Here is a 12,614-nt window from a genome sequence, read left to right as displayed (position 1 = left end):
AGCAATATAAAAAATTACTATCCCAGAGAAATTTAAAAATCTTTCATATTATGCATTTACATTTCACACATGCTATGCAGCATGTCATATTAGAGGTATAATGCTCATGCATAATAATCTGCCTAAGGCCACATTCCAGAACTCTCCTTTCCTCTTTCTCTGGTGATTCACTTGAAAAAATATTCTGCTGATACTCACTAAAATGACAATTAAGAAGTTTTTTTCCTTGTTCAGGAATTAAACACTCATCCAAAGTTTATTTTTGTGATTTATAACAATGGAGGCCATGCCAGCCACAGAATTCAGGATTGTCTGCAAATATGTTTATGATTTACTTTAAAAGTATAGTGATTTTCTGGCTTTCACTGTGGTCACCTACATCCATCTATTGTTTTCAGGGAGGGAGCAAAGAGAGGGAGAGCAGGATTGATGAAATTTGTCTTTTATCTACAAAAGAATAAGGAAATTTCTAAATCTAAATATTAATCCATTTTCTACAAAAATACTCAATCTAGATTTTGTAGGTTCTCAACTATATAATAGTTTTAGTTTTAAAAACTTTTTAGCATTAAAAGTTAAATTTCTAAATTAAACCACAATAAAAGAATGGTAAACTTATGTTTGCATAAAAATTAAATGAATATGATTTTGCCAATCTAGCCTGATGCTTTTTGCAAACTTTTCACTTTCATATAATGAGAACATAGAGAGGGTATATACCTATAAAATTTGACAGAAAAGTCCAAACAAATTCGGATATTTACAGGGGCCTGGAGGCAAACAGGGTATCTTGCTCTGAAGGCATCTGCTGACTCTGATCACACAGATGAGATAATAGCATTCTTCTGAGAATGCTTCTGAGAAGTAGACCATTTAGATTGGGCTTCTGCAACAATTTGTGCTGTAAAACAAATTTTAAAAATAGTTTTAACCTCACTTTAGAGCTACGATTTGGTATACATGACTTGATAAATGTATGCTGAATGAGTATTGTTTGATTCTTTCCAGTGGAATTTCATCAGCACCATCAATGGTAAAGTGTACCTTTATGACATGTGCCTTTAAGGAAAAATAAAATGTTGCTAATTAAATTATGATGCATCCCAATTTCAGTGATGGGGGTGGGGGGAAGAATTGATGAAATACAGTAAGATTGAAGCCCATTTATTTCCAAATTCCAGGCTACAGTGTTTCTTCGAAGAACCCATTGGTTGATGAAAAAGAATACAAATGGCCTGCAGCAAATCACACAAGAATCTTACTCTCCGACTCAAACATTTTTATTCAGGTTAAACCAGGTTAATTAAGTAATTCTACAATATGTTATAGGTTGATTACACATGACTAACTCATGTCCTTCTTAGACTCATAAAGAGCCTCCCAACTCCTTCCTGCATAGTCTCTCTGAGCTCTGGTTTCCTTCCCCTATCACAATCCCTCCATTCACATTCACACACATATGCATCCTCACACATACACAGGGCTCAAGACAACTTCCTTATACTACAAAGATCGCTCTGACCATAAACATCTCAGGAGTGATAAACATTTATCTACGCAATGAGTGAGTGAGTAGATAAATGTTTGGTTGAAGGCAGAGCATGGTCTAGTCCAAGCTCCATTTTCTTATCTTTATCTTATTTGATGTGATTTCATGTGATGCTACTTCTTGAAAGGCCTGCTTTTGGCTTCCATGTTTCCATGTTCTCCTGGTTTTCCATCTATCTCACACTCTTCCTCTGCCTGCCTTTTAAGTGTAGATGTTCCCCAATGTTCCATTCTCAACCTTTTCTGACACCATACCTTTCCTAAGTGACCTCTTAGAGCCTCAAACAAATCCAACAAATGACTTATCCAAGGACAGACAGCCAATTGGTAGGAAAAGACCTCAGCTCTTAATTCTAGTCAGTAAGCTTTATCATGCACTTAATATGTTCAGTTCTTTCTAAGCACTAGAGATACAAAATAAGTAAGACAGTCTTTGCCCACAAGGAATGGGAAATCTAGCAGTTCTCAGGCACGGAATCTAGTGCCCTTTCTGAAGTCAGTATAGAAGCTCTGAGCTGTCTCCAGTGAAAATTCATTTCAGTCATGTCACACTAAACTGGACTATACTCTAAGACAAGGGTACCTAACCAACATGTCACAGTTCTATGGACTCTTCACAGATGTGTGACAAAATTCTGATCACTAATTGTATGAAATTCTTCTTTACAACTGGGGATACATATTATTTACAGTAGTATGTGTTAAGTAGGATATTTTGCTAAGAAGGTGGTATGACTAGGTTAAGAGAGTATTAAAATTTACTATGGGTAAAGGAGAAAAGAGAAGTAAGCAAAACAAGTATGGTAATTGTGGAAGTTTACATAGGCAATGTGAGACACTTACTAAGCAGTAATTAATTCACTATAATTATTGCTGATTCATTTACATTATTTCACATCTTTAATTCCTTTTAAATGTGCCCTTAAAACTTGTGTCATGGACTTCCATCTAAACATGACAAATAAAACACATGTAATCCCACCAACGTAAGAGTAAAGAAATCAAAAAGCATAAATCCATAAGGCTAAGGGTAACAGGAGTGCACATGAGATGTCAGCAGAATTCTGGAAGCTGAAAGAAGATGGGAAAATGGTAATTTACTTAGCCTAATTGACTAAACCTGCAGTGAGGGAAGTGACCCAAAGGCAATACAAATTAGAGTATGTAATCTCAGTCATGTTCAGGAGTTAGGGATGCCTAGGTCTTCTGAAAGTGGAGTGTAAAATGAAGTCAACCACAACTTGGCTGAAAGTTTTCATAAGGATTAGTTAGGCCTTAGATCTCCTCCCCACCTTATGAAAGTAGGCATAACCCCTTCTCCATTCTATCAAAAGAGGTGAGATTAACTCTTGAAGAGGTTGAGCTAGAGAGGCTCTGAACTTTTGGAAACAAGAAAATGAGATTGAGCTGTCATACTGAATACTAGGAGGTTAAATGAAAGTGTACATGATAAACATGAGATTTATCCAGCCTCCTTCTCCCACTCAACTCCCAGAACAGAGGCAGCCAGAATACTAGTCCTCAGGAGATTTATCCCTCAGAAAACCATCCAAACCAAGACACATGTGGATCTCTCCTAGGCAAAAACAGTGATAATGGGAGAACTGAGGAAACAGAAGTGAATGCATATAAGGGAGAGAAGTTAGGTATGAAAGTTAAATCTTCACTCTTATAGTAGAAAATCAGTAGATCTGATATTTTTAGATATTGAGGAATAGCAATATTAGCAGATTATAAGGTGGAACACATCAGAAGAATCAGCTAAAAGAATTAAAGTGATTATACCTGAGAAAGAAATCTGGGCAACAGGTCTATTTTTCATTATGTTGTATAATTATATGATGTTTTTAATGATATGTAAGTATTACTCTGATTAAAAACAAAAACTTAAATTTAAAAAAGGTGACACACATATGGTGGGGCTTCCAGCCTCCTGAGGTCCATCAATGTCCTTTAACCCTGTGAACCCACACTTTAAAAAAACAAAAAAGAAGAAACTAAGGTTCAAGGAACTAGAAAGTCACCTGCATCAAGTAGATGGTTTCAGAAGCCCAAGTTACTTTAGAACAGTATCCCACCAGGCCACGCACTGCAGGTTGTTTGTTGAATTTGACACAGATGAAAATATTTAATAGAAAAGTGGAAGAGTTTGAGCTGACAAATGTTGACATGGTTCAAGTCATTTGATATAGTAATTATGAATCCTCCTTTTGGGATAAAAATAATAAAGGGATAGATATGACTTTTCTGAAGATTGCTTTGGAAATGGCAAGAACAGCAGTATATTCTTTAAACAAATCCTCAACTAGAGAACATATTCAAAAGAAAGTTCAGAGTGAAAAATCAAGATAGACATTATTGCAGGATTGTGATATGACCTACTAGCATCACATAAATTTCGTAAAAAGAAATCAGTGGACATTGAAGTATTCCTCACTTGGTTTTCTTTTTAAAAACCTCCCCCCAAAAGGTAGCTTAAAACCTAATTAAAATAAATACAAAATTTGTCTATTAAAAAAGGTGCCAAAAACTATAGATTTTATTTCTAGGAATGTAGTAACAATATTTTGAGTATGTGTTTTAGAGCTATATACTGAAGTATTTACAAATGGTATGGTATAGCACCTGAGATTTTCTTCAAAATACAATTGGGTGAATAGAGAGTAGGGCTAGAAACCAAACAGCATTGATCATGAGTTGATAATTATTGAATACTAGGATCCATTATGTTATTATTCTGTCTACTTTTGTATATATTTGAAAATTTCCAAATAAAAAAGTTATCAAAAATAAATGTGCCATCCACAAAACTGAGAATCACTCTACCGGGCATATTTTATAGCCAAGCAAGGCTATAATGATTAGTACCTGAATTTGTTCACAACAGAAGTTAGAGGTGAATCTATTAGTCTTCAACAGCTTTGGGAGACTACTAGAACAATGAAAAGGAATTTGGTGTTTAACTCACAACATTTCCATGACTGATCTAATTCTCCTAGGTTCTCTTTAAATCTTCTACTCTAGAGCCCCCAGTATGATGTTAAGTATCATCATTTTTTAGTAATTACTTACTGAGCTTTTTTTCTTAATGGTAAAAAGTGTAATAGTATATATATCAATTACATCTTAGATTTGGTAAAATACATTAGATGGATTGAGGAGAAAAAGTGGCAATTAAAACATGACACACTCTAATAATGGTTCCTAATTTCATAAATGTTAAGATGAAGAAAACAATTTGAGTCTTGGAATTGATGAAACACAATTTTTTCCCCCAAAAGCATCCCTTCTTATCCCAACCCTTCATCCCCACACTAAATCAATCTTGACAATCAGTAGATCCACATAGTATCTGCCTCCATTGTAGTTTGACAGTGGTATCCCTACCTTCTCCTACTTGTCCTCATAGCACGAATTTGAAAATACCAATTTTGTTTGCCTCTCCTTCTATCAAATGCCAAGCAAGTTTCCTTGTTTCAGAAATACTCAGAGAATGAATAAATATTTCCTTTTGCACCTTTCAGAGTGCTTTGTACTCAGTAGGTCCCAGTGACTGACTAATATGCCAATGTAAGCATGGACTTGCGCCCTGTACCAGCAGGGATTATTATTACAAGGAACAGAAACTAGCTCTGCCTGTTTAAGCAGAAAGGAATTTGTTCTGAAGGTAATTCCACAGAATCTCCAGGAGGGCTAGAGAACTGGGTTTAGAGGTTACGTAGTCAAAAATAACGCTTAAAATGATGACACAAAGCCAGTCCAGTAAAGACAGCTCTACTGCCACTACCAGGTCCGGACTCAGTAGCTGGCTCCACCAACCCCACCCCAGCACTCGTCAAGGGTGTTGCCAACCGAAACATCTGCCACTAGGGCAGCATCTGGGTCCATGTCTATGATGCAAGGATGTCTGGGAGAGGAAGCACCTGGCACTTTTATCTCCTATAGTGAGAAGTGGCCTCTGTCTCATAATGTGGGAGAGCACCCCCCAACATGGGAAAGGGGTTCAGATAGCAGTGTTCAAAAGGAATGATCGGTGTCCACTCTACACTATAAACAAACACCTTTGAAAGCCAAAACACAGTGCAGACTATTAGAGTACACACAGAATACACTGAGTGAATACATTTGCCTTTCATCTTTGTCTAATTTGTGCAATTTTATTTTAGAACCTGGAAACGTGCCTACTTCGTGGCTATTCAAAGTACATATCATTTCATCTAAGAATTTCAAGTATGATCTTAGCTAAGTAAACCCAGTGGTGGTCACAAAGTAGATGCATTTATTTTAAGTGATGATTGATTAATTATCTATGGAATAATCTTTAAGTAGAAAAGAATAAGGATATTCATTATTAATCAAGAAAAGGATGTACAATAGTTATATGCTACATAAATGTTACTAAGCTGAATTAGACGTTGGCAGATTCATGTGCCTGGGAACTCAATTTAAACTGCATAATCTGATTTAGGAGGTGCTTTTAAGGTCATGTGAGCCAACATCCTACTCAGGCTCACATGAGCCAGTCCCCCTTATTACATCCCTGACAGATGGCCCAAAATGCATCACTTTCAGTACAGTGCGCTATAGTGTCTGTTTCTGATCTTTTCATATGAATCCAACCAAAGAAAGCATTAATTTCTTCTGTACTGTTGGTTAATACTCAAGTGAACTAAAACTAATTTTTACAACTCAAACTATTGTTAAAGTAGGACTTCCACTCCCTATCCTTAGGCAACTAATTTTAGAAACTAAATGAAGCCAACATTTATTCTTTCTGAATATAATCTTAGTTTCAGCCTGGGCTAAGGGATATTAAGTTTAATCCTGATTGTCATTCAAATTCACTAGTTCTTAGAGCTTTGCATTATCAACAAACCAGATATATGTATGGTCTAAGTATATCTGAGTCACTGATAAAATTGTAGAAATGTCAGGGTCAAGGGAAGAGCTCTGAAGGAGGCCAACAGAAACCACCTCCTATGTGGCTTTCACACCTGTAAACTTTCTTTGGTTACAGCTGATGAATCCAGCTATTAGATCATATCCCAGACCTCATTTCTGCATCTCACCTACAAAGATTACTTGTCTAATTGATAGATGTGTCCCAGAAGGATAGAGTAGATGTAAAAATTTGATGAGTCTGGCTCTATTTTAAATATTGTAGGTTATCTATAATTGAAAGGAATAATAGAAGAAATATTTGATACAACACAGAACTCTTTAGTGAAGCAAAAACTATAACCCAAATTTTTTATTTTATGTCTTGATTTTCATGTACTGGTTCACATATTGGGCTACATACACATTATACATATATTTAGGTGGTCCTATGTTAGGTGAATATATATTTATAATTGTTTTGACTAATGATGTGCATAATATATATTTTAATTGAAACAGCTTTGATGAATGTTTACCATTTTAAAGAATGTATGATAAAACTTCTCAATTAAAAATAACTGTTTTAAGATTTTTGCTAACTTAAATGGATTCTAAGACCAAAGAAAATCTGAAATTAAAATGTAAGTGTTCTACTGGAATATAGACTCTTCAGAAAATCTGGCTTCCAAATACTGAAGGGCAGAGCATTCTGATTCTTCTTCTGAAGGAAAAGGAAGAAATGTACTTGTATAGTAAATTCATTCCAGAGACTGATTCATACTTAAAATATTTATAATGCCAAATGGTAATGTAAAAAACAATTAGGGAACAGAGATTATGATATCACTGATGATATTTGCTAAACCAAAAAGCAGCTGTGGGATAAATAAATTATTAGTTTCATCATGAATGAAAGCTTCAAAACATATGGCAATCTACTTATACAAGGGATAGGACTGAGAGTTATAGCAGCTGAAATAAGCTCTTATACCACGCATTCTAATTAACGAAGTCCCAATCCCAATAATTAAAATGGAAACTATGTTTAAAAGCTATGTAAAGACCTTTGAATCTTCAGTCATTAGCTTGTTTGAAACTAATTTTTTAAAGAGGCTTAATGAGCTCTCCTTAAGCATTTACCACAATCATCTTGCTTTGTAACAAAAAAGCAAAAAATCAAACACAGTAAATTGTGAATTATTTTGATGGCATCTGAAACATTATAGAGAGTACATAGACAGTATAGAAATTGTCTAATTACATTGAGAATGGAGTTATTTATCCTTTAAAACACAATGTTTATTTTATAGACATAGATGATTGGAGTTGACACAATATTCTCTTTTTAAATGTGCATATCTTCCATTTTATAGCACAGAAACTGATGTAAAATAAGACTTGCTTGTGGTCAGCATAAGTGAGTTGGAGGGTTAAAAGCTCCTGGGATGCAAGAACATGCTGCCTTCAGATTCTTTAAATTCAAAGTATTTACTGAAGACTTAGAATGTGAACTGAGCACACAATTTCAGTTAAAGCTCTCTCTGGGTGACAGCCCGCATAAGTTGTCATTAGAGATCACTGAAGTAAGGCTTTCTTCAATAAGTCATATCCATATGAAACTTCGCTGAAAATAGAAACTATAGTCTAATTGCCTTGAGATTTTAGAAACTTCAGTATTTCCTTGATCACTCTTTTTCTCATGTACTATCAGAATTACAAGGCAGGACACGTTTGGCAGACACTACAAAAAGGAACAATACAAAAACCTGAAATAGAAGTGTTTTCTGTTCTATTTTAAGGAATAATCATTTGATAAGAAAGTTCCGAATTAACTGCTTCACTATACATTTTAGCAGAGAGTAATTTTTATGATTTTAAAAACTTATTGTAAAATATGAAGTAGAAATTTAACCACACATATGATAAACATATGAGGCTCTTCTGAAGATGGTCCCTAGAGATAACTAGATTTGTTGACAGAAGTGCAATCTAGAATGGCACTCTATCATCATTTGCTTGAGATTGGCAAACTGGAATCTTCAGAAAATGAAGATTTTCTGCAGTGGTTCGATCTTCCACTTCCCTGGAAAATTCCTATAATGATCAATAGTGAAAGTACCCACTGGGTCTTCAGAGACACTAATGTAAGTGGTGTGCTATTTTTTGGAATTAATTGCATTTGGAACCTTCTCAGTAGGTACTCCCTGGTACTACAAGCATTTGGTCATTTTCACATAGTGCTATTTCTGTAAAATCTATATTCTTTCCATAATCAGAATATGCTTCCTTAAAGACAGCTGGACTAAATCAGAAAATGATTGCAATTGAGTATCTTTTCCTATTTGAAGCAACAGATTTGCTAAAACCAAAACATCTGCTTATCTTATTTCAGGAATCTGTGCCAAAGCAACAGAATATTGATCAGCATCTCAAATACTACATTTAAATACCGTCTTTTATATAAAAGTAATAAAACTATTTGTTTGATGATGCTTTTTTACCTGAGGAAACCAGGATGGTAGCAGAATAGTGAAGGAGCCCTTTGGGTATTAGTCAAAGGGCAGACCAACTGTTTTTTTTTAATGCAATGAGATGCATTCACCCAAGTACCAGTTACCAATCCTTGCACTTGTCCCTTTTCACCTCCCTCTTCCATTCCCATCAGCAACTATGTAACGTCCTTTAGAATCCCCTTCTCACTTCCCTCATCTTCAGCAGGCTTCTCTGTCCTCTGAGGCCATCAACTTCCAGCTCCACTCCATTAGGTATAAAGCCATGGGTTTCTATCTTCCTTGCCTCCCAGGATAAGATCTTACTCTCATTCAAAGCCAGACCTGTCAAAACTGCCGGTCATCTTACTCCCTGACTGGAGCTGCTCAGAAGAATTCAGTGTCCTTCCCAGGCTCCTAGAGTGGACCCTGCAAGTCTTGTATCTTATGATGTAGATCCCTTCCCCCACCCCACTTCCCTTACTCATCTTTGTATGTTTTGGCACTTCTCACTAAATCTAGCAAGCTGAGCTGTGTTGAACTGAAACTACTCACTTTTAAGCATGAGTTATTTTCAATAGCTAGAACCAGAACTGGGCTTGTCCCAGATTGCCTGCAGAACAGCATATGATCTCTGCTCCACTTTATTTTTTCAAACCATAGTGACCCCAGAAAGAGGAATAAGAAATTTCCAGTGACTATAGAGTTGCCAAATAAAATACAGGCTGCTCAGTCAAAAGTGAATTTCAGATGAACAACAAATTTAAAATTTTTTGGTGTAAGTATATCCCAAACAGTGCATGGGATATACTTATACTAAAAACAATTATTCATTGCTTATCTGAAATTCGAATTTAACTGATGAACAGCCTGTATTTTTATTTGCTGAATCTGGCAGCTCTACCAGTAACTCTAAAAATTCTCAGAGGACTCAAGGAATGCTTCTTTAGAGCACCTGGATGTTTGTATCCAAGCTCTGCACACTTCTCAATTGGCCATATTTTATGTCTGTTAATGCAGCTGGGTTACTTTCTGAGCATCTCAGTAACATACTTTAGGAAATGCTGTTTATTATATAAAATTTTTACTTATCTTGTTAATTTCATAGAATTCCCTTCTAATACCATCTATCAATAATTTCAGCACAAAGAATACTGTAATGTTGCCCCAAATGTCGTGGAAAGCTGATATTCATAGAGTCATCACTATGCCTGAATTAAGTCCTGGTATTAATAATTAAAATTTTTTGAAAATTTAATTTTGAAAACACAATATGGGAAATAAATGTCTTTCATTTTGGGATTCCTTTTCTCATTAATCAAGCACAGTGAGACATACTGTCCTCACTAACAGGCTGGGGAGAAGCAGCCTGGCAGGTGGAAGTGGAGCCTGTGGTGTAACTGCAGTGGGTCTTTTTTGGAAGAGCCTTCTCTAAATGTGGAACATCTGTAAACTGAATTGCTTCAGCTTCACTGTGTATGGGCTGGCAAGAGAAGAGAGTTGCCTCTTTCAGCATCATGTAAATCTTGGAGGCTTGAAATCTTGGTCAACAGAGGAATTCCTCACAGGTCATTTAGAGACATACCTTGTCTCATTAAGGGAGGAAAAAGCAGGTTTCTTCTGCAAAGGAGCACCATTTTAGAATATTAACTGTTGTGTGTGTCGGTTTACTGATTAATGGTGATGGTGCAATGGAAGTTATACCTTAAAGTGTAAGGAAAGATGCCCTACAGCTTGTTCCAATCCTGAAAGTTCGTTACATTAATGTGTTCTTTCAGTGTTCTTGACAGTGATTACAGAAAAGACGTTCATTTCTTATTTCCATGAAAGAATTTAGGAAAGATAGATGCCACCCAGTGTAGAGGGATACAACTTTTGCCTTCTTCAAAATTTCAACTAGATCTCATATTCAACTTTAAGGGAGAGAATGACTAAGTCTGTGTAACTACCTGGTGTTGTAAGATGATAATGAATTAAGACGTTTCTTCCAACATAAACCCATTACCTGCTTTCCACCATATTGGCAGCTCCGGTTTGTCAAGCTCCAGGCACAACATGCACACTGCAGAGATGCAGAACAATGCCTGGATATCTGCCCAAGACTGGTCTCTCCAAAGGACAGACTCAATTTATGGTACCCATCTAAAGCTCACTGGGGGTTATTAGCCTCTTTTTCCTATTTGGTACAGGGAAGGGATGAGATTTGGAAAGCTGAGGCATGGGGCTTCCACCTGCCTGTGTACAGAGCAGAAAAGCTGACAAACATATTCATTAAACTTGATCTGAAGCAACCGAGCCTGCGAGGTCGTTCCTGAAATATTCATAAGGTGTGTTACCGGACTCGCTACTTAGAGGTGGAGTAGAAACACGGTGAATAGGGGCACTCTGTACTCACACTTGGGGAAAAAAAGGCACTCACAACAGCACGCCTCACCACCACACTTCACTGTTTTGCTTTTAATAGCTCTGTCAGCCGTGGCACCCCACTCGCCTGTTCAATTCTACCTGCCTAGGAAAGAAGGTGCCCCAGTAAGTGAGGGGAACCTGGCAGTAGGAGGAGGCACCGCGCGCCAGCCGCTCAGACAGTTCCTCTGGGTTCGCAGCGCTGATGACCCCCCAGCTCTGCGGTCCGCCAATCCGAAGTCCTGCACTGCCTCAGAGGCCTAAGGCCATGGGGCAGAGGACCTCAGGACCTGGACAGGCCACTCGCCCGGGCCAGGCCTACCTTCGTCCCCACCTCCCATTTTGGCCTCTGCCAGGCATGCCTCCTCCAGAGCCCTCGGCGTTCAGTTACTACGTGACCCGCGCCCGGGCCAAGATGCAGCTCTCGCGCAGACCTGTATCCCCCGGGTGTTCATTTTGGGGGTCAAGATGGGAGAACAGATGACGGTCTTGAGTGACCACGAAGCCTCTGAACCGAAGTAGTATGCACGTTCATTCCTGCCCCCTCTGCCCACAGTCTTGGCATTTCTGCTGCGCCCCATACACAGCGCAGCTCTCACGGTGCCAAAAGTCCTCACCGCCACCTCTCTCCTGTTCAAGGGCATTCGCCCCTCTCCCCTCCGCTCCTGTAGGGTCGCCTCTTGACGCAGCTACTCACATGAATTTAGCGGCGGCAGAAGCTCAGCAGGTCCTGGCGTGCGGCAGTCGGGTCTCCATCTCCGCGTTCCCCAAGGGTTCCAGCTGCAAGCTCCACCGCGGCGATCGACGAGGTCGGTCCCCGGCGCAGAGCCTAGACCAGGGTGGCCGCGGCTGCAGCACCGGCTGCGGGCGCGGGAGGGGCGGAGGCGGGGCAGGAATCTGGGTCGCTAGGAGCAGAGCAAGCTGGGATGGACCCCAGGAGGCCGGCGGCAAGGAGGCAACAGAGAGCAGCCCGGGTAGGGAGTGCGGAGGTTTCCCTGGAAGCACACCGCGGGCGGCGACTGAGCATGCCCAGTCGCCAAGCCGCCCACACGGTGCGGGGGAGGGAGCGCGCGAGTCTGGAGGGAAAGGGTTAAATCTGCGGACCCTGCTTCTTAGGCAGAGAGCGGGGAGTAGGCTGCATTGGCAGAGTTTAATTGCTCCTGGGTCTACCCCCGAGAGGAGCCGTGGGCTAGAAGATGGTGAATCTCGGAAGACTGTCTATGGGATTCCCGAAGAGTCCTGGAATAAGAAGGCAAGGTGTACTCCTCGCTCCCTCCCCAGAGAATTGTTCAG

At 38.8% G+C, this 12,614-nt stretch overlaps 1 protein-coding gene and 1 pseudogene across 1 annotated transcript in view; one reads left to right on the top strand and one right to left on the bottom strand.

The window, feature by feature from the left end:
* ELMOD1 (ELMO domain containing 1) overlaps window positions 1-12,352 on the bottom strand; it is a 110,851-nt gene extending 98,499 nt beyond the window's left edge. Inside the window, exon 1 of the mRNA XM_033413424.2 lies at window positions 12,019-12,352. The gene's annotated coding sequence lies outside the window, so the exon portion shown is untranslated. The remainder of the gene's footprint in view (window positions 1-12,018) is intronic.
* LOC117198184 (rRNA N6-adenosine-methyltransferase METTL5-like) lies at window positions 3,495-4,062 on the top strand (annotated as a pseudogene).
* Window positions 12,353-12,614: the final 262 nt, after the last annotated feature.

This window comes from Orcinus orca, chromosome 8 (assembly GCF_937001465.1).
Source record: "Orcinus orca chromosome 8, mOrcOrc1.1, whole genome shotgun sequence".
NCBI lineage: Eukaryota > Metazoa > Chordata > Mammalia > Artiodactyla > Delphinidae > Orcinus > Orcinus orca.
This window is presented reverse-complemented; position numbering and strand designations above follow the sequence as displayed.